At 33.4% G+C, this 22,932-nt stretch overlaps 1 protein-coding gene across 1 annotated transcript in view; it reads left to right on the top strand.

Moving 5' to 3' along the window:
- The first annotated feature begins 321 nt into the window (after positions 1 to 321).
- LOC114325430 (ras-related and estrogen-regulated growth inhibitor-like protein) overlaps positions 322 to 22,932 on the top strand; it is an 89,990-nt gene continuing 67,379 nt past the window's right edge. Inside the window, exon 1 of the mRNA XM_028273503.2 lies at positions 322 to 483. The gene's annotated coding sequence lies outside the window, so the exon portion shown is untranslated. The remainder of the gene's footprint in view (positions 484 to 22,932) is intronic.

The raw sequence follows: 22,932 nt of genomic DNA, 5'->3' as shown, positions 1-22,932 counted from the left end.
AATTGCGAGGTTTTTTCCTATTTTAAGCTTCATTACTTGGACTATAGTTCAAGTCTAAAGTTTAAAGTGGGCGGATTTCTATGCACTTTAGTTTAGATAAGTTGAAACGCGAAGTTGAACTAGACGCATAATAATGAACCAAACGAAACCTCCAAGGCTATCGGCACAATCCCGGCATTTTCCGCATAAAAATCTTACTTTTCCCTGAAGTCACGCCGCGATTCCCCCTTACCTTACCTTGACACATGGAGCGACGCCGTTTCCACGACGACGAAAACTCATAAAAAGCCTCCGCGTCGCGACGCTCCATTCATTCAGTCGATCACATCCGAAAGTTCTCAGTTGCTCCCAGTTTCTCCCGAATCATCCCAGCCACAGGTTGGTGCATCCGCGAACGAATCTTTCTGTGAATTTAAAGTTTCAAAACTGTTGAAAACCCTGTTTTGTGCAGTGCCCAGAGGGTACATCGCCCAGATTGTGGACGTGAGTACTCGTGTGTTAGTGTTTTTATCAATTTACTTCCTGCAACGACAAATTTAGTAGTACCAAACCAAAGAGAGCAACTTTTCTTGGTTAAAAATAGTGTGCCATTACTAATTACACAAAAACATATAATTATAGGTCTAACGGGAAAATTAGGAGTACTAGTTTATTAAAACATCTTTAAAATAATAGTTAAAATGTCAGATTAATTGTTATAAAAACATTCTATAAAATAACACAAGGTAGAAGTAGAGCAAAAACAAGAAAAGTCGATTTGTATTTATTATTATTTTTTACATCGGTATGTTTTTTTTTCTTATAAATTTTTTCAATATTTTCCAAAATTGATTAATATAGTTTTATTTATTTACTCGTTCATTACCCTGTTGTATATTTTGGACCGCTATTATACAATAATTTCACCATTCAGTCTGATTATAGCATTTGTCAAATATTTAAAACATATAAAATATAGTTTATTCCCTAGAAACTACAAAAAAAATCCCATAATACTAGAAAAAAATTTTACCAATATTTTGGATAGTTTCCTAATCTTTAATAGGGAGCATCAGTATTTATTATTATTATTTAAATCGTTATGTCTTCTTTTCTTATACATTGTTTCATTATTTTTCAAGTTGTTTAATAGAGTTTTATTTATTTACTCAATTAACTTTAATTATTCAATTAACTTTTCAAAAAAACGCTGTATATCTATAGAAATTTACAAAATTCTTAGGGACAATTTAACTATGGACGTGTGTTTATAGCATAACGTGTGTTTATAGCATAATATATCAAATATTTAAAACATTCACAAAAGGTAGACAAAACCAGAAAAGTTGATTCTCTGGAAACTATAAACAAAAATAATATTGGATATTTTTTTAAGTTTCTTAAAGATTTTTCCAAATTTTTGGGTAGTTTTCTAATATTTAATAGGGCGCATCAGTGTTTATTAATATTTATTACATTGTTGTGCTTTTCTTGCAAAGTGTTTCAATATTTTTCAAAATAGTTTAATATTATGTCACTCTACGTTTTGGTAAACTTTCTTTCATAATCTTTCTCGATAATTAACACGCTGACGGACAGAACGTCTATAGACGTCTAATTTCCATTGATGTAATGTGACACAACGTCTATAGACGTTGCATTTTTCCGTATTCTACTTAGCAAAATACATATTATAGTGTCACAACACTTGCTTATATATTTGACGCACTGTCCGTCAACGTGTTAAACAAAACAATATAAATTAATTTCATACACAAGAAGCAAAACATTAACAAAATTTCATAAAAGAAATAAAAAATTCAAATAACTCAATCAAAATTTTTATTCTATCTACATATTTTAATTTTATATACAAATAGGCCTCGATCCCGTGTACCAAAAAAAAGTTGATTAATAGTAAGCGGAAAATGTATTAATAGCCTTACGGTGTCTAGTCGGACAAACTTTGATGTATGGGAACACTGGAACAGGGGAAGTTTTAATTGTGGAACATGTCATCCTGACAAGTTTATGATTATGAATACTAGCAGGTTGTTTTTAAGTTCATTCAATAGCAAACTTTACTGACGATACTACAAACAATACATATTATGACAAGATTTTTCTCCGACAAATATGTTGGGCATTCTAATAAGTCCGACACGTAGGACATGTCAAATGACAGGTATTATATTGGTGGTATAAATAGCAGTCTGATTTTTGCGTAAGAGTTTAATGAAAGGATAGCAAATCAATTGGAAGTTCTGTCCGACAAAATACATGTTCCACAATTAAAACTTCCCCTGTTTCAGTGTTCCCGTACATCACAGTTTGTCCGACTAGGCACCGTTAAGATATTAACAAATTTTCAGCTTGCTATTAATAAACTTTTTTTTTGGTACGCCGGATACAGGCCTAAAAAGTTTTTTTTTATTTGGTCGTAAATTGTATGTTTACTACATTTCTTGTTCTTTTTGTTTAAGAAAAGTATGTAAAAGTCACTTTCACGTCAAAAATCGGCGTCGTTTGAGACCAAATATGTTAAATATAGTCAAATATGTTAAACAAACATTTTTGAAAATATGCTCCGGATTCCATAATAACACATTAATCACACTTTTTAAATTCCCACATTTTTATTTCAAAAATTATTAATATCTGTCATAATGTCGCCAGACAGTGGCGTAGTCAGACAGGGATCAAATTTATTATGAAATTATTCGATATTGAATCGATTTATTACAATCGATCCAGAATACGATATGATGGAATAAGAAAAAACAATACACTTCCTTCTGGATGTGCTTATCGCCAAAGAAGATAGAGGATATGCAACCAAAGTGTACAGAAAGCCAATCCACGCCAACAGATATTTAAATTTCTACTCAAATCACAATATAAATAAATAAAATAGCGTAAATATCAAAAAAGGGATCACCAAGCATTATATGATAGATCCCAAAACACCTGTTCCAATGAAATGGCATTTCAAGAAGAAAAAAACCTGCTAACAAAGGTTCTAACAAAAAATGACTACCCATTGTCATTTATAAACAAGGAATTCCACAAGACAGAAGAAAGACAACAACAAAACAATACAAGAAATTTTCAGCGAAAGCTGGCTGTTATCTGTAACAATACAGGTACAACAACTAGCGGTTTATACATCTTTTGGAAGAGATTACGAAGCAAAGGAGCAAACTGACTTTAGAGCTGGGCGGTCCACAGTAGACCACTTGAATTCTATTATGCAAGTTATTGAGATAAAAACAGCTGCTAATAAAGAAGTTCACCTGGTGTAAGTAGACTGAGAAAAAGCATATGACAGTGTGCCACTCAGCAAATTATGGTCAACTCTACAACAAGCCAACATTAAATATGGTCTTAGGGAGCGTTCAAGTATTACGTAAAGCGATTTTTGAAGATTTTTGACCCCCCCTCCCCCCAAGTAACGCACTCTAATGGGCGTTTAACTATTGCGTAACGCAATTTTTGAAGATTCCCCCCAACCTGCGTTACGTAATACTTGAACGGTCCCTTATCAAAGCAGTCCAAAGTCTGTATAATGGAACAACTGCAAAAATTAAAAACGGATCAATGATGTCTGATGGATTTAAGATCACAAAAGGATTGAAGCAGAGTTGTTGTATTTCGCCTGCCCTTTTTAAAATTTATCTGGAACAAGCATTCAAGCTATGGAAAAGAAAATGTAATGGCATGAGAATCCCTCTCAATGACGAGACAATATACACTTTATATTTCGCTGATGACCAAATTCTGATTGCTTAGGATAAGATCATGAGTTACATGACGCGGAAGCTAATAGAAGAGTATAACAAATGAGGTCAACATTAAGAAAACTGAATCCATGTGTATTGGATTAGCAGTCCATTACATTAGACGATGGGATAGAAATTAAACACTGTGATGAATACAAGTACCTGAGCATGAAGACAACTCAAGATGGAACACTCGATGCTGTTATAAAAGACAGAAACATACAGAGTAGAAAAGCCATATCCATGATGAACGGCATTCTGTGGTACCAAACAATATCTAAAGCGAACAAACAGCTCATATACAATACCATACTTAAAAGTATAATCACATATGGCAGTGAAGTTTGGCCACTGAAACAAAGAACAGTGAAAATATTACTAGAAACAGAAATGGACTTCTGGAGAAGAGCAGCGGGCAAATCAAAAAGAGATCGGATACCAAATAAGAGAATACGAGAAATGATGGGAGTCACACATACAATAATTGATGACATAAAAACAAAACAACTAATAAGGTACGGCCATGCACAGAGAACGCTAGATGACAGGACCCCTAAACAGATTTTGACGTGGACACCACAAGGGAGAAGGAAAAGTGGAAGGGAGAGAAGAAGCTGGAGGGAGGGAATTAAAAAAGAACTAGAGGAAAGAGAAATTCCTCCAGGTATATGGTTAAACAGATAAGAATGGCGGTTAGGACTCTAAAGGCCTCGGAGAACGCTGTAAGCCGATAGTACTAGTAAATTGAAAGGTCAAGTATTTTTATGTATAAATGTAATCTTAACAAAACTGTGGCTTATCCCATATAAACATAACAAAGAAAAGAGTGTTCGAATCATCTATTACTGCATATTACGTATCCCGCTGGAGCGTACGCCACTGGTCTTTGTTTAATGACCCATCAGCGGCCCGGTCCATCTTTCCAAAAATTATTTCGGGATCGTTTTGGCACCCACTTGAGCTGGCAGCAAATAAAAATCAGGCGCCACGGATTCTTTTGTCGCCTTTTGGGACTTTTTTTAGATCTCATCATAATATGTGAGTTTCGACAGCAACAGCGTAAGATTTGTTTTCCTTAAACGCCGGGAATTCGAAAGATTTGTCATCCAGAAGAATGTCAACAAATGTTCTGCTGGTCGTGTTTGTTTTGGAGTTCTTCCGGTGTACTTTTGTACTCTTTTGTGGCTCACTTTTCAGTCATCAGGTTCGTTGAGTGAGTCTCTGACGTTTTGTTCTAAAATGGTCAACCTGTTTGTCCATTCATGTTAGATTTGCGTCATTTATTCATAAAAATATTGTACTTGCGCAACATCACAAACATTTAATGTATGTACCTACTGTTAGGCCTGGATCCCGCGTACCAAAAAAAAAAGTTTATTAACAGCAAGCTGAAAATTTGTTAATAACGGTGTCTAGTCGGACAAACTTTGATGTACACGAACACTGGAACAGGCGAAGTTTTAATTGTGGAACAGGTTAAAAATTTGGGATATCAGACTACGAAAACCTCCCATGTATTTTGTCGGACAGAACTTTCAATTGATTTGATACCCTTTCATTAAACTCTCATGCAAAAATCAGACTGCTATTTATCACCAACATAGATCCTGTCATTAGTGTCATTTGACATTTCTACGTGTCATCATTAAAATGTTTAACATGTTTGTCGGACAAAGATTTTTTCATATATTATATAACGTTTTCTATTGAATAAACTTAAAAACAACCTGCTAGTTTTCACAATCATAAGCTTGTCAGGATGACACGTCCCACAATTAAAACTTCCCTTGTTCCAGTGATCCCATATATCAAAGTTTTTCCGACTACACACCGTTAAGCTATTAGGTAACAAATTTTCAGCTTGCTATTGATAAACTTTTTTTGATACGCGGGATCCAGGCCTATGTGGTGTGTCCTCCACGAGACTTAATAACTGCTTGGCAACGTATTGGCATACTTTCCTCTAAATTGTTAAGCACCTTGCCTGATTTGCATTCAAAGTTGTGGCAATGGGTTTCTTAATTGCCGAAGGAGGGAGACCTCGGGGGTAATGGCAAATGAGGAATATCTTGATTTTCTCGAGCTTCATCTACAGTGACAGACTGGTGCGAAGTTGCATTATCATCAAGAAAAAGAAGTAGTGACCAATAGCGGCGTGAAAAGGTGAAATAATATTGTTGATGACTTCATATCTATAAATCACACTGGTCATATTCCTGTTCAAAACTAATTGGTCTGTTCGACCATCAAAAGAAATTACACTCCACACTGTAACAGTACCTCCACGAAATGGGCAAATTTCCTGGAGAGGTCGACGATTTTTTGACACTAAAGAATTGGTCCAAATACGTACCTAACTGACGACTATCGGTATACCTTCCATAGCTGGACTAGTCGGTAAAGAGTACAGATTTCCATTCTCCTTGCTAATTTCGATGTTTCAGAGCCCAAACTAGTCTTTAGCATCTGTGCTCTGCGGTGAGTGGAACTCTTCTTAAAAGACGCCCTGATCTTAACTCGACCTCAGAGAGCCTTCGACGTAGAGTTAAAATATAGTTTCTACGCAATATCACAAACATTAAATGTACTATCCAACAAGAATTTAGATGTAGAGTGTTAGCTGGGATGATGTTAATCGTAGAAATAAAACATAATGCATATAAGTCTCAAAAAGACAATTTGTACACTATAAAAGTGAAAATGGCTGAAAAAGCTGAAGTATATAACACAATAACCCGCGAAAATCGAAAAATTCAAACCTGGACTCAAAAAAACTAAATTACGATCTCGATGTTTGGTTCAAATATCTACATCATCCCAATAATCCTTCATTTTCAAAAACTAACACAATGAACCTAATTTCCTCGAACAATTTAAAAAATCTCAATGGTTTACTAACAGCAGTCATTACGTTTTTATATTCAGCATTCCTTCTGGATGAGTAACACCCAAATACATAGCAGAAAAACAGAATTATTGGTTTTTAAAATAGTTCTCAAAGCATACCAGTTTTGTAACTCCCACGTTGTGCTTTCATTGATAAATTTGCCTTGAATCTGGCCAGTCGTAAAAGAAATTTTTTTTAAATTACATTTACGTATTTCAGTAATTTTTATCTTTAATTCGTGAATGTTCTTACAAATAAGTAAATGTTATAATTAAAAAAAATGTGTGTGTACATTGTACGCACGTAAGAAGTTATACTTCTATTATATGATTTCAGCGAAATAAAATATTTTTAACAGTTTATTTTTATTATATTAAATATTAAACTGAGTTTAATAGTTACTTACCACTTTCCAAATATCCAAAAATTAAAAAAAGACAGCAATTGTCCGCATTTGAACCCGGGACCTCTCGATCCGTAGTCGAATGCTGTACCAACGAGGCTACGAAGTCATTGTTTTGATGGTTTCTCGGACATTATGACAAACCACGGTAACAAATTGACGAAGTGAAGTATTAAATAAAAATGTTTTAACACATTGGCTGCCACAAGGATCACCGGCGATCCTAACTAACAGATTACAATTGTGCCATTAGGATCACCGGTGTTACTTGTGCGTATTTAACTTTCAGAATTATTATAACGGTCGGCACTGTGAGGACGCTCAACTAGTTTTACTGTGGCACACTAGGAACCCATAGCTAGCTTATGTTATTTTGTTAGGCGCGATAATGTCGTAAATAGCTTGTAACGACAGTTGATAATAAGGCGTTGTAGAAACGATTAGTGGCATTCATTATCAAGTTTTTCTACGGAATTAGCAGTTTTTTTGGTGAATTTGAAATTATATGAAGTAAGTATATGTAGTTTATTCGTTTTAAAATCTTGTTGCTTGAATATTTGTAAGGATAAACAAAATATTACAGTATTTATTTTACATAACCTCAAATGTTTTTGCTTACATTTAATTAATGAAAAATGGTGATAGTAAAGTTACTTTTTTTAATTGGAATTTGTCTTTCAGATCATGGATAATTTACCAAGTACAAGTAAAATGCAGCGTCTGCCAAATAAAAATAAAAAGTTGACAGAGGCGGAGTTGCTCAAATTGTTAGAGGAGGATTCTGATGAATGTGTGTTATCCGGTTCAGAGTACAACCCGAGTGACGAAGAAGAATCTGATATAGAAGATGAATCTAACAGTGATTCAAGCTTATTAGATGAAAATGCACGACAATCGGTAAAATCTAACGACCAGCAAAATAATGACGACGAATGGTACGAAGTTGACTGTACTCATTTACGTCTCCATATACAGTTTCCTGGTAATGAATCATATGTCTATGATGATAGGTATCCTCAAAATAGAACCGAACTAACTCCTTTTCATGTATACAGGAAACTGATCGATGATGAAATTTTACAACTTATTGTAGAGGAGACTAACAGAAATGCTGCGCAAGTAAAAAATGCACAACGTTATAGCAGATCATCCAGAATTCATGCATGGAAACCTACCAATAAAGAAGAAATTTTAAAATTTTTGGGTTGTGTTATGTATATGGGAGTTGTCAAGCTTCCCAAAATTGCTGATTATTGGAGTAAGTCACCATTGTATAATTTTACTTTTATTTCTTCTGTAATGACTAGAAACAGATTTCAGCTTCTTTTGAGATTCTTGCATTTTGCTGATAACACGGCTGCTTTACCAAACGATCGTTGCCATAAAATTAGAAAATTATTTGAAATGACACAATTACGTTTTGCCCAACAATGTAATCCTGGCTCAATACTAGTTGTTGATGAAAGTATGATTCCCTTTCGAGGAAGACTACTTTTCAAACAATACATACCTTCAAAGCGTCACCGCTATGGCTTGAAACTGTTTAAATTATGTAATCCTGCAGGTTATACTCTAAAAATGATTATGTATACCGGAAAAATGGCTAATAAAGGGCAGGATTTATCGGGAAAAATTGTACTAGATTTAGCAAACGACTATCTACAAAAAGGAAGAGTTTTAATAACAGATAATTACTATACGTCTGTGCCTTTAGCAAAACAATTATTAGATGCTAATAGTCACTTATTAGGGACACTACGTAAAAATAGAAAATATATTCCAGAAGATATACTTTCCGCAAAATTAAAAAAAGGAGAGATAATTGGAAAGGAACATCGTGATGGCATTGTAATAGGCAAATGGCACGATAAACGTGATGTCCTCTTCTTGACGACCAGACATGGAATCGACATGAAAGAGACAGGTAAACATAAGAAAGATGGTGTAGCTATAATTAAACCTGAAGCAATTATAGACTACAACAAAGGAAAAGATGGTGTTGATGTCTCAGATCAACTCGCAAGCTATTTCTCACCTCTGAGAAAAAGTGTTCGCTGGTACCATAAAACTGCAATTGAAGTTTTATTGAATACGGCTGTCATCAATAGTTTGATAATATATAATTCCTTCAACACACCAAAACAACAAGTTATCTCATTTCGGGAAATGCTAATCCTAAGTTTAGTCAATTACAGTCCGATGCCTGAGCCTATTACTACTGTAAAGCATATGCTTGTTACAGTTGACGCCAAAACTACAAACAATAGGAAGAAGAAAAAACGTTGTAACCAATGTTACACTGAAACAGTTGCAACAAAAGGCAGCAAAGAAGCTCAAAAAAAACCCAAACTTGTTTCTACATTTTGTAATGTTTGTGAAAAATTTTACTGTGTGACATGTTTCACTATAAAGCATTAAGTTGTTCACGATCACCGGTGATACTAGTGGCACATACGTGTGTAATATGTTAGTGCAGTGCCATTAGGATCACCCGTGATCTTGCAATTTAAAAAAAAAATGTGTAAGAATGTAAACTTAGATTGTATTATTAACCATTTGTATGAATAAATATTGTTTTGTAAGCATTTTTCACTTTGGCACCTGGTGAACGTACCTAACACTCTTATGGTGGCAGCCAATGTGTTAATAATACGTATTACCTTACTCCCGAGGAAGACAAATCCAAAGACAGAAAAATTATAATAAATATATTTACTAAAAACACTAATATATTTTTCCACACCTTTTTTGGACTAGTACATATAACTTAAAAGATTAAGCAACGAACAACATCTGTCTCTGTGCGCATGCGCGCCGTATTATAAAAATTCACTCTCTATCGCGCCTAAAGAAGTATAACTTCAAAAATTATTCTTCAATCATCACTTACCAGGATTGGTTAAGAAAACTAATTCAAATTCTGTAAACCTTATTAAGAACAGCTATTTTAAAATTAATTTTTTCCTTAAAATCATAAGTACACAATCTAGTCCAGAGAAATAAGGTAAAAACGTACTCCATTGAGAACTTTCGTCTGCCAGTATCAACAAGTAAAGCATTTTGAACGGATTTAGAGGTAATTATTGTATAAAAACGTATGTATTTCCTAATTCGTTGCTTAGAAATTTGTAAAAAAACCTAAGAATTCTTAGTTTCTTCTTCTTTTCAATAAATGTTAATAACTACTATTGTAAAAAATGACCTGTAACCTTGATATTTCGCATGGTAAGTTGGGTCTTATCATGGATTTCAAATCGGCGGTAGTGGGAAAGTCACATAGAGTTTATAAACTCACATTAAAGACCTTATAGAAATTTTATTATTTAATAATATTAAAGCACGTCTTAAACAACAAATAAACAAAGCCAACAGAACAGCAGGATATCTTAAACACATTATCTGGCGCAACAACACATATCTACGGACATAAACAAAAGCCTAGATTTATAGGACACTAGTTAGGGTAATTATGACTTACACTGCGGAAACAAGAGCGGACACCACAAGAGGACAAAAAGACTGATGGAAACGTGTGAAATGAAAATAGTCAGAGATATCACAGGAAAATCATTATGGGACAGACAACGTAGCACAGACCTCAGGCAAAGCTGTAATATAGAGAACATAAATGATTGGACACTGAAAAGAAAAAATGAATGGTATAGCCGTATAAGCAAATGGGAGAAAGAAGGCTGGTTAAGATAGCACGAGACGGATCACCAAACGGCCGAAGGAGTGTAGGAAGGCCACGGAAGAGATGGAGTGACAACCTGGATGTCCGATGGGGAGGCATCGGAAGATGAAACAGGCGTGAGCCTATTAAGGAAGAAGGAAGAAGGAAGAAGAAGAAGAAAGCACTTCTTACGATCTACAACTTTTATTTGAACTATTTTTCTCTAAACTCAGCTATACGTTTTGAAGGATTTTGTTATCAGCTATCTCTCGCGTACCTTTTAGACCCTTCAAAAACCTACAAGATTTTTCTTTTTTATGAATTTTTCACAGATAGACTGGTAGTGGAGTCACTGAAGGTTTTCACCTCCGATTTCGTTGAACCTTCATCGATTTTCATGAAAATTGGTGAGTAGATAGAAGATACTTCAAGGAACAAAGGTGACACGATGCCAACTTGCGCTTTTACCCTGGGGTGGATGCCACCCCTTCTCGGGGGTGAAATTTTTTTATTAGAAATAATACCAGAAATCGATAGAGCCAACTTCTAAGCCAAATTTTTTATATAAAGTTATTAACATAAATCAATACTTTTTGAGTTATTAAATATCAAAGATCTTTTTATTAAAAAAGAATTTTTCTTAAAAAAATTCTAAAAATCTTATTTTTTTCTTTAAAAAAATGCATCTTTTAAAGATGTTTTTCACGTATTACTCAAAAACTATAACCTTTTGTCAAAAAGATATTATTACCAAAGTTAAAGATAATAAAAAATTTAATATACTCCCCACTTAAAGAACTAAACTAATGATATTTCAAAGTGAGTTATGGGTAATTGAATGTATATTTTCTCGACGAGTACTCAAATCTAAGTATTCCAGCTTACATAACGGGAAAACGATGCATTTTATATAATATACTTGTTAAGCACTTGTCAAAGTACTTCGGAATACCTATCAAATGAGCTCCAGTAGAAGTTAATAGCATCAAAATTAAGCAAGTTATGATGAAAATAAGAGAACCCTTTCGATTTTTTTAGGAAAAAGTGAAAAATAAAACATACGCCATTTCCACAAAAAATAAAATTTGTAGTAATCCTTACAAAACTTTCTTTAGGTTAACATATTTAATGATTTTAACAATTTTGACCGGTTTAAAATGCATATTTTTGAAAAAAAGGTATAATTTAAAAAAATCAGAATTTTTAAAATTATCGTACTTTTCATTTTCTTTTGATAATAACTCCAAAAATACTCAATTTACGTAAAAAATCATATATAACTAAATTTTGTTTTTTTCTGTTCTAAATACTTTATCCATTTTACTATTTCCGTAGAGTAAAAAATAACCGAGATAGAAACGTTTAATATTTCAATTTTGCTGCGAGAACCATGTAACCGGGGCCATTTAACCTTTAATTTTTAAAAAAGTAAGAGGTTTAAAAGACTAATTGTGACGTTTTTTATAGCTCTTGGAATCAACTTTTAATTAGTTTTAGGTACATCTTATATCTTAAAAATTATCGGAGTTATTTACAAAAAAACAATAACATTTTTTGGATAAAAGATACATTTTGAAACATTTTTGGTGCATAAATTTTAATGCTATCAACTTGTTCGAGGGCTTTTGATAGATATTTCTATGAACTTTGACAAATGTTTAATAAGTTCATGTTATAAAATGCACCATTTTCCCGGTATTTAAGCTTGAATACTTAGATTTTGGTACTCGACGAAAGAAATATACATTCAATTACCTATAACTCACTTTTATTTAACAATGAAAGGTTTTTCTAGTAAGGAGATTATTTCATTTTTTATTAGCCTCAATTTTGATAATAATAACTTTTTTGCAAAAACTTATAGTTTTTGAGTTATTTATGAAAAGTCGGTTAAAAACATACATTTTTCTCACGAAGAATTAAAATCTTTAATCTTTAATAACTCAAAAAGTTTTGATTTATTTTAATAAATTTATAAATCAAATTTTGCTTATAATTTGTCCCTCTATCGAATTGTGGGGTTATTTTTAATAAAATAATTTTCACCCCCGAGGAGGGGTGGCATCCACCCCCAGGGTAAAAGCGCAAGTTGGTACCATGTCACCTTTGTTCCTTGAGATATCCTCTAACCACTTACCAATTTTCATGCAAATCGATGGAGGTTCAACGAAATCGGAGGTAATAGCTCATATCCACCTTCAGTGACTGCACTATGGGGTATTAGACCTCATAAAGAACACACTGTCAAAATCTGTCATATAAAATATATTAGTCTAATTAAAAAAGGAGATTAATTATTAATTCCTAATAAAATCTGTACATTTTTAACAGCACGTAGCTTCCTGGAATCATCCAAAATTGACCGTAACCATAAACATTCTGTTCCAGGAAAATATTATCAGTTTTATTGCGTAATATGATATTGCTTTATTAATTACACCTGCTCTCTGCGTTCCACTTATCAATCAGCTAATTACCATGAAGAATTCCGGGAAAATTAATAAATTTATTATAATTAATGGAAAAGGTTCAAATGCTTTCCTGTTGGAGCAGGTCGAGGGTTGATTTATAAGGGTTCCCTTTGAGACTTTTCAATGACAATACTTTTCAATGGAAAACCGATGAAAGAGAAATGAGGATTTAATATCAATTAGGGTTGGCATGGAAGAATTTGTTAGGGTAGACTTAAGTGAGTTCTCTCGTAAAAAATTTGCGTACTAAACGTTACATAAATGTTAACCCTTTAATTTATTCATTTTTTTATGTTATACCGGTTTAATATTGTGTATTTATTACTTAGTTACAAACCACATAATGGTATACTTTATGCCCGTGCGGGCATAATGTTATAGTTTATGCCCACGCGGGCATAAAGAAATTATTGCAATAGGAAACAACAAAATCAAACATTTCATTTAATCCGTTTATTTCATCAGGTAAACATTATATTTATTATTTATTCCTGTCGAACGTTTCTTTGGATTTTTTCGATAACAGATTCTCAGTCGCTTTTTTGGTTTTTTTAACTATTTCTTTAGAAATATCGAATTTCTCTTGCATTCTGACTTTTGTTGACAATGTCACATAGAAAAACTTTGTTTGCGTTAATAACAAATTGCTAACCAACATCACTTTCCTAGCAACGGTACTAAATACCTGCTGCGATATAATATTACTTCTAATTAATATAAAATAAAATTAAAACTTTAATTGATGCAATGAACCGGTATGACATAAAGTTTTGTATGCACCGCTTGCATTATTAAATGTTTATACCCAAGGGCGACAAGCTTATAATTATACTTTCGTATACTTATAATTTCGTATACCCATATACCCTTAGGGTATAAACATCTATTTAATGTCATTGGTACATAAATAACTATTATGTAGGTTCGCTAAACTCAGACACAACTGGCTAGTGATTTTAGTAAGTAATTTTGCAAATTTTGTAAAATTGGCAAAAAAAATAATTACTAAATAGTTAATAATTAATAAATAGTTAGTAATTTTGGCAATTTTGGCAAAAAACAAAAAAATTACCGACTAAAATCACTAGCCAGTTTTGTCTGAGTTTAGCGAACGGACTATAATATCTGCTTTATTTATAAAACTTATATTTGTTTGTCATTTAATTTGTTAATTCTCTTTATTTTATTATACAGTGGCTTTTAGGAAGTAAGATCCTAGGACATCAACTGTTCTAAAGTCGCTTTCTTACCTTTGTCTTAACTTTCCTACCTCTGTCTTAACACGTATTAAAAATCCATCAACTACTTTTGTAATAGTAATATCTTGAAAAATAAACGTAAATCTGCATTGTAATTAAAATAAAACCATTTTTCAGTTATTAAAAATTAATAAATGGAAATAGTTGATATCCGTGTGGGATCGGTACTCACCGGAGGGACCGCAGACGTTCGGATACCATTAGCGTCTCTTTGCAAAGACAATGACGTCGACTTTGCTAAAAAACAAGACATTTACTCAACACACACACTACACGTTACATACAGTTGAGTTCGCGAATCTTTACCCGTGCGTCATCATTTAAAGCATACGAAATAAGTCGGAAATTGAAATTTACTAAACGCAACAGCAAGTCATTTACTGTCACTTGCTGTTGCGTTTAGTAAATTTCAATTTCCGACTTATTATCCACTTATTTCGTATGCTTTAAATGATGACGCACGGGTAAAGATTCGCGGACTCAACGGTACATATTACACTAGGTACCTGATTGAAAAAATTCGCTGTACCATGCCAATGGCCATTAGTTGTAGTTGTAGAGGCATTAAGCTAAATAAAAAAAAATTAAAAAACAAATAGATTCCTCAAACTGTATTGTAAGTACAGTGGAACCTCGATAAGTCGGATTAATCGGGACCGCGGCCAATCCGGGTTATCGAAAATCCGGGTTAGCCGGAGAATATGGTAAAAATTAATAAAACATGGATTACTTACAGGTACTCTTCATTATAATTATTGAAAAAACATGAAATGCATATGAACAGTACATCTAAATATTACGTACAGTTGTATACAGTATTGCTGATTTCTTGGTAAAAAACTCAGTTAAACTGAAAAACATTTTTGTTTTGTCTGATGACAATCGGTCCGGGTTAGCCGGACGGGTTATCGGAGGCCGACTTATTGGGGTTCCACTGTACATACCTAATATTGTACCCAATGTAAAAGTATTAAAAATGTAAATGTATATAGTACCTCTGTCAATGATGACCATTAGCAGTCGAGATCCATATTTCGAAATAAATAAAACAATTATTATACCAACCTATATTATTTTTTATCTAGCATGAAAGTAATTAATTATAAACATGTAACGGTTGTCGAAACATAACCAAAAAGTAATAAACCATATCCGAAGCAGCAGGATTATCTCCTTATCAATCCTGTATCACGTGCAATTCCAGTGGTCTAACGAAAGCTCTGAACAAAGGACACGTCACAGTAGTTGAGTGCACATTTTTGATCCCTGCTTCCCATTGATTGTTTGGAAATGGATGATAAATCCCATCACGCTCCTCCCACGTGACCAACTAATCAGTGGGGGTTTACCAAAATGTTTGCAGGAATAATTTTAGATGTTGTTTTTGGATGTAAGTAAAAAACAAATAGAGTGGCCGTGCGATTATCGGTGGTCTCAGGTGTTGTGGGTTGTTCAATCATAATTGTTTGATTCAAAAACACGAACTGGATATTTGTAGAACCATCAGGTTATATTGATGACGTAGATGAGAGATTATTACAATTTTTACGTTAAACATTTTAGAATTTTGAGATAATATTATTATGTCTATGAGATAGCCGGTCATATATTATAAACGAAATCAAAGCTGAAGGATACTGGTTCTCTTTACTATTTCACTTTATTACATCTTTATTAAAAACGGTATACACAAAATGTTTTTGAAGTTATTTGGAGTGAATGTAAATGTGTGCGAATTCATCAAAAATTGTTAGTGTTACGCGCAGATACGTTATATGTTCGCCCTGATTGGGCATTCCAATGACATGTCAAAAATTATCCAATATGGCGGCTGTGGTTAAAGGATATGTGTTGTCATTTTTAAACGCTTTTCTTACTTCAGACTTCAATAGTTTGCATCAAATCTTTAGACGTTAATTTGACTGACTTTCCTTCAATGCAAATGGATGAAAATTTGCAGACATATGCAATCGCTGGAACAATACACGAATAGTCAATAAAAAAAATATTTTATGTTTATTAATAGTTTAAATAAAAAAAAACGATTTTAATGGAAAATGCTTAAATTCTCTTGTTTTTTACAATGTAGAAACCTGAAATTTTTACGGATTGTAGCTAATGATATGAACTATGTACATATAATTTCACTTATTACGTTAATTTTTTACGTTATGCTTCATAAATAAATAATAAAGTTTCAAATTTTGAACGCTCATATATTTGTTTATATGTATATAAATCGGCGTTTATTCGTGTCAAATTTCTGTACGATACGAAACAAAACTTCAACCAAAACTCGAATTCAAAAAATTCGTGTTTTTATCGTAGTCTTAGAAAAACTACCGGTAGAGACGTTTTGTGCTACAATTAACATTAGAATTCGTTTTATCGTATTAATTGATTAAACGCTTTTCTTTAGTTCAATCGTTTGGGTCAAATCTTTGGACGTTAATTTAACTGCCTTTTCTTCAATGCAATTGACTAAAAATTTGCAGACATATGCATTCGCGGGAATAATACACGAATAGTCATAAAAATTTTTTTGTTTATTAATTGTTTAAATAAAAAAACGATTTTAACGGAAAATGCTTAAATTCTCTTGTTTTTTACAATGAAGAAACTTGAAACTTTTACAGAGTGTAGCTAATTATACGAACTATACATAATTTCACTTTTTACGTTACGCTTCATAAATAACCAATAAAGTTTTAAATTTTGTACATCATATGTTTTATACATATTTAAATAAACATGACGATATATTTTAATGTTTGAAAAGAGTAAGACTAAAAGTAAAAAACAAAAAAATATGAAAAAAATATTTTTAAGAAACGCTTTTCTTTAGTTACTTTACGAGTGACTAAAATTAAACATATTATAAAAAAATCAACTAAAAAGCAAAAAATTTAAAAAATTTAAAAAATATAACACATTCGTTAAAGAAAAGGGTGGTACGAAAATCGTTTATTCGATGAAGATGCGCCACGCTTTTCTTTGACGAATGTGTTAGATTTTTTAATTTTTTTTTTATTTTTTGCTTTTTAGTTGATTTTTTTATAATATTTTTAATTTTAGTCACTCGTAACTAAAGAAAAGCGTTTCTTAAAAATATTTTTTTTGTTATTATTATGGTTATGGTTGTTAAGTTGTGTTTTAAAAGTTGTGAGAATGAAGACAAAAGTGAGTTTATAGTTTTACTGAGTTTGTAAAAATTGTTTTTATATATATTTTGGACTTATTAATATAGAAAAAAAAAGGAATGTGCGTGTACTTTGTACGCACGTTAGAAGTTATACTTCTATTAAAATTGTGTAGAACATCTGACGTTTTTTTTTAGATTTTCTACGATTCCTCAAGGGAAAAGCAATTGCTGGGACGCTCCAGTTCGTCAAAAAATGACGAATTAACATTATTAATCGAGAATTTACTATTTTTAATGATATTTAAAATTTTACGAAAATACAAAGGCTAGAGCGGATAGCCCATGAAAAAATTATATTATGATTTTTTTGTTGAAAAACGACGTTTACTAGAGTTTATACGATCCCTCACGAGAAAAGCAATTGCGGGGACGCTCCAGTTCATAAAAAATGACGTATTAATGTTATTTTTAATTTTTGGTATTATTTTAAGTATTAAAATTAGTTTAATATTTAAATAAAAATAAAATTAAAATGTTTAAAATATATTTGTTCCGTTGAAATCATAAAAATAGCAGTATAACTTCTTACGTGCGTACAAAGGACACACACTCTTTTTTTTCTATGTTAGCCTACGAACTTTCCATCCCAACGATTATAGACAAAAAAGAACATAACCTAGTCTAGTGTTAGTTTTGTGGAGGCACTTTGTCCAGATCGTTACTCTCTTTAAGCACTATGACCCTATTAATTAACGGAAAATTTTCCGCAATTATCTCGACTAATAAATAACCAATCAATTCTGGCTCGAGTGCCTGAATCTATTAATGGGGATTTAATACACAGCAACAACAGAGACAGAGAGAGGGAGGGTGAGAAGTGGAGACAAAAGATCAACGCCATTAGGTAAAAATTTTCCGTGTTTTAACATTAAGTGATCGTAAATCCATCGAAAATCCCATAATCCGAAGAGAGCGAAACCGCCGCGACGCTCGCTGTCGAAGCGGCGCCGCGATGCCTGCCTATACGAAAATAGACGCTTCTGGTTTCGGGCTGGAATGGAATTCCTCTGGAAACGCTTCCGACGTTGCCACACCGTTTTCGAAATTAACAATTATTATTATTAACTATCCCTAGAGAAATAAAAATCAAGCGTGGAGTTCGACAAGGCTGTATATTGTCACCACTGTGGTTTAATCTTTACACTGAAACAATCTTAAATGAATTGTTAAGAGGGCATAATCATTAATGGCGTGTTTATGAACAATATCAGATACGCAGATGGTACCTTGTTAGTGACAGGATCAACTGAACATCTCCATGCGTTATTAAACCGAATGAGGGCGATCTGTGCGATATATGGACTCAACTCAACTCAAAAAAAAACAAACTTTATGGATATTAGTAAACAGGCAACCGCAAATAATAATAACTATAACGTAACAATTGGTAATGACTCAATGGAACGTGTAAGTTATCTTGTATATCTGGATACTCATATTAATGAAAGCTGGAATACTAGTATAGAAATAAAAAGTAGAATTGCAAAAACATGAACAAGTTTTATGAAATTTAAGAAAATCCTTTGCAGTCATGATCTTAATATGAAACTTCGCATAAGAATGGTTCGATGTTATATATTTTTAGTACTACTTTACGGGATTGAAGCATGAACCCTGACAGAATCGCTTTTGAAGAACCTAGAAGCATTTGAGATGTGGGTCTACTGCCGTATTCTGAATATCAGTTGGGTAGAAAGAGTCACAAACCAAAGGGTTTTGCAACGTTTGAATATAAGTTGTGAAGTAGTGAACACGGTTAAAAGGCGTAAATTGGAATACTTTGGTCATTAATGTGTTACCCAGAAAAATATGACATACTTCACCTCGTCATTAAAGGTAAAATAATAGGAAAAATAAGTGTGGGCCGCCGTTCAACTTCTTGGCTTAAAAATCTACGCCAATGGTTGGGGAAACTAGCACTGAACTATTTCGTGCGGCTGTAAATAAGAAAATGCTTGTTAATATGCTGGGCAACATGATAGCCAACGACCGACAAGCGGTCTCTGCGCCTTAAGAAGAAGAAGAGATTATAGCTAACACTATGGCGGCCAAAATCCCATTCTTGGCTAAGGTGGATTACTCATCTATGTCATATACAGCTTGCTGTGTGTCTATGTTGCTGTCGTGACTCCTTTCCATTTCTTCCTGTTCTTGCACTGAACTTTAGAGTCTTTAACATTCATTGCTTTTGTGTCTTACTTAATATCATCCAGCTATCTTCTTCTAGGCCTTCCTCTATACCTGGGCCACAGTGGTGTCCAGCTAGTGTACAATAAATATATTATACACGGCTCACTAAAATAATTAGTTACGCCCCTGTACTACTGATTACTTAAAATTCAAGTAGTATTTATGTAACCTTTCTGGAAACTCCAGGTTATTGTTGAGACTCGCATTTGAACCCCTCGCCGGGGCAGATCGTCAAAAGCTTCCTAACGAGAATCATCTCTAATCTATCGACGCTCCCGCTATTCGTAAAAAGGCCGCATTTTACCGGCTTTTTTTTGCTATCGTTTTATACCGCTCAGATAATTCAATCTGCTCAGTATTATCGACGATGATTTATTTAGCGTATTAGTGAGTGCCTTACAAATGAACCAAATGGATTATGGAATTCAATCAGAGCTCTGATGTGACACGTCATCAAGGAATAAAACTGTAAGTACTCTACATGTATGTGAACATAACTTATTAGTCGTGATACTGTATGCATTTTGAACCATATACCTCTCGTAGCAAATATTCTTTGTGCCATTTATGCAGATAATACTTTAAATTACATATGAAAAATCGTTATCTACTCTTAACCAGCTTACCTATGGGAATATACTCTATAACCGTACAATAAGTATAGGTTACTATTGTTAAGGATACTTTACGTATTGCCTAAACATTTCTGTTCCATCGAGCCGTATCATATTAATTATTTATTAATTAAATCCTCAAGGTCCTTCGTATTTGCATATTTTGATAATCTCTATTCTGAGAATAACGGTTTTTCATTTATAGTGTCTTTCTGTTGCATTTGGAAATTTCCAAGCCACGCCGCCCCGGCACAAAAATAAAATATTCCTCTCTTTCTGCACTCAAATTCTCAGTATTTAACCCAGCACGTCTCTACAATAGCTGGTAGGTTGTTAAGCCCGGTCTACACGTGCAATTTCAGAAACTACTTGCTTTGTTCAAATAAAGGAGTCGTTTTGTTTGTATGAAAAAATATTTGCATATATTACATTATTTTATTTTCGTAAATATATTTTTCTGTTTATAGTATACAAAAAGTGTACTCATTTCTTGGCTGATAGTACGGGTGTTATAATTTTAACATTGTTTGTTCAACCTTTTGATTTAAATTAAATTTATAATTTTGAATCCGATTAAGCCTGGTTCACAGGTTACAAAAATTATTAAAAATAATTTTGTTTTCTTGCATAAATTGTAAGTTTTTGCTACATTTAGCTTCGCTTAAGCTCATTTTACACTTCTAGAAAACTATAGAAAATAAATAATTGTTTTTTCCTTCAATTTAATTAATTTAAATACTTGTTAAGGGTGTCTCACACTTGCTGAAAAATACCCATTTTGGAAAATTGCATATATTTTGAAATTTTATAGTTTTGCATTTCATATACTAATCTGCGCTCATACAGGGTGATACTATTAAGCCAATCTCACACTATTAAACGTGTAATATATAATATATTGTACATATTCTCTCATTTTCGCATCGATTTATAGGTTTAGACATTTGCAAATAATCTATCTAATCTCACATTCTCGCAACATGGCTGACCGATCAAAATATAACCGACAGAGGCTCACCGCAAAACTTGATATAACCAAGTTGGCTGATTCGGTTCCCACAACTCTTAATTCTCTAAACAAATATAAAATTCGTGAAATAATTTCACAACTCAAACATTCTTACGGACTTTTCCGCGATGCTCAAAATGTGCTGGAGACGATCCCCGAGGAACCTACCCCCTCTACTGATTCCTCTGTGGTTTTTGATAAATATTTGGATACAATTTCTCTATTGGAAGAAAGGTTAGAGGTCATTGAAAGTTCTAATGTGACTGCTACCCCCTCCCTCCAATTTGACCCTAATTCTTCTCTAACCTCACAGTCTATGGCTAGGCAACGAACAGTAAACCTCCCTCGTATTCAGTTAAAACCATTTAGTGGCTTAGTTACTGAATACAATTCATTCATTGAGACCTTTGATACAATAATAGGATCTGATACTACATTAAGTGATCTGGAAAAACTCATTTACCTCAAAAGTTTTCTAACTTCCGAGCCTTTGACGCTTCTCGAGCATATCCCACTCACAGGTGACAATTACAAAATAGCCCGGGATAACCTGACACAAAGGTACGCCAACTCTAAATCGCTTATCAAAACTCTCATCTCTCAAATTCTTGATGCGCCTCCTATTTCTGGAAACGCAAATCACTCACAATTAAGAAATTTTCATACGGTCATGTCAAATAATTTCAAGGCCCTATTGAACTTGAATAGGCCCCCTTCAGATCTCTTGCATTTACTTCTCATACATATCGCTACTCAGAAACTCGACGCACCTACCATTAGGGCTCTTGAGTTCCAATCCGGTGGTAGCCAAGCTACCCCTGATTTTGTCCATTTTCTAGGGGAAATCGAGACACGCGTTGTTCATCTTGAGAATATTCAATCTCAATCAAAACCAAAATCGACTACTACTTCCAGACACTCTTTACACCTAGCCTCAGACACTTCTACCAGTAACCTTTCGCCTCGCTTAGGTCCTAAGAAATGTTCCTATTGCAACGACTCTCACTCGATCTACTCTTGTCCTCAGTTCAAGCAGTTGAATTCTAAAGAACGTTTTAGTTTTGTCAAACAAAATAAATTTTGTATTAATTGTCTTGGGTCTCACATGCTCGATCAGTGTAAATCCAAATTCTCTTGCATAGTTTGTAAATCTCGTCATCACACGTTGCTCCATTTCGACAAAACGGGTCATAGTAACCCTTCCGCGGCTGTTGGCCAACACAACTCAAATAATCATAATAAAACCGCTATCTCAAATAACTCCCATACACAGGGTAATTCACAACAGGGGCCCTCACATGTTAGAGCTCCTGAAACGGAAGTTAATCTTCAAAATTCGACTCCACATTCAATGGCTCTATCTGCAGCCTCGCTTGATAATCATTTGGTGTTATTAAGCACACTCCAGGTCTATCTTGTCGCTCCTAGCGGCAAGAGGGTCTTCGCAAAGGCACTTTTAGACTCGG

Source organism: Diabrotica virgifera, chromosome 4, assembly GCF_917563875.1.
Source record: "Diabrotica virgifera virgifera chromosome 4, PGI_DIABVI_V3a".
Classification (NCBI taxonomy): Eukaryota; Metazoa; Arthropoda; class Insecta; order Coleoptera; family Chrysomelidae; genus Diabrotica; species Diabrotica virgifera.
This window is presented reverse-complemented; position numbering and strand designations above follow the sequence as displayed.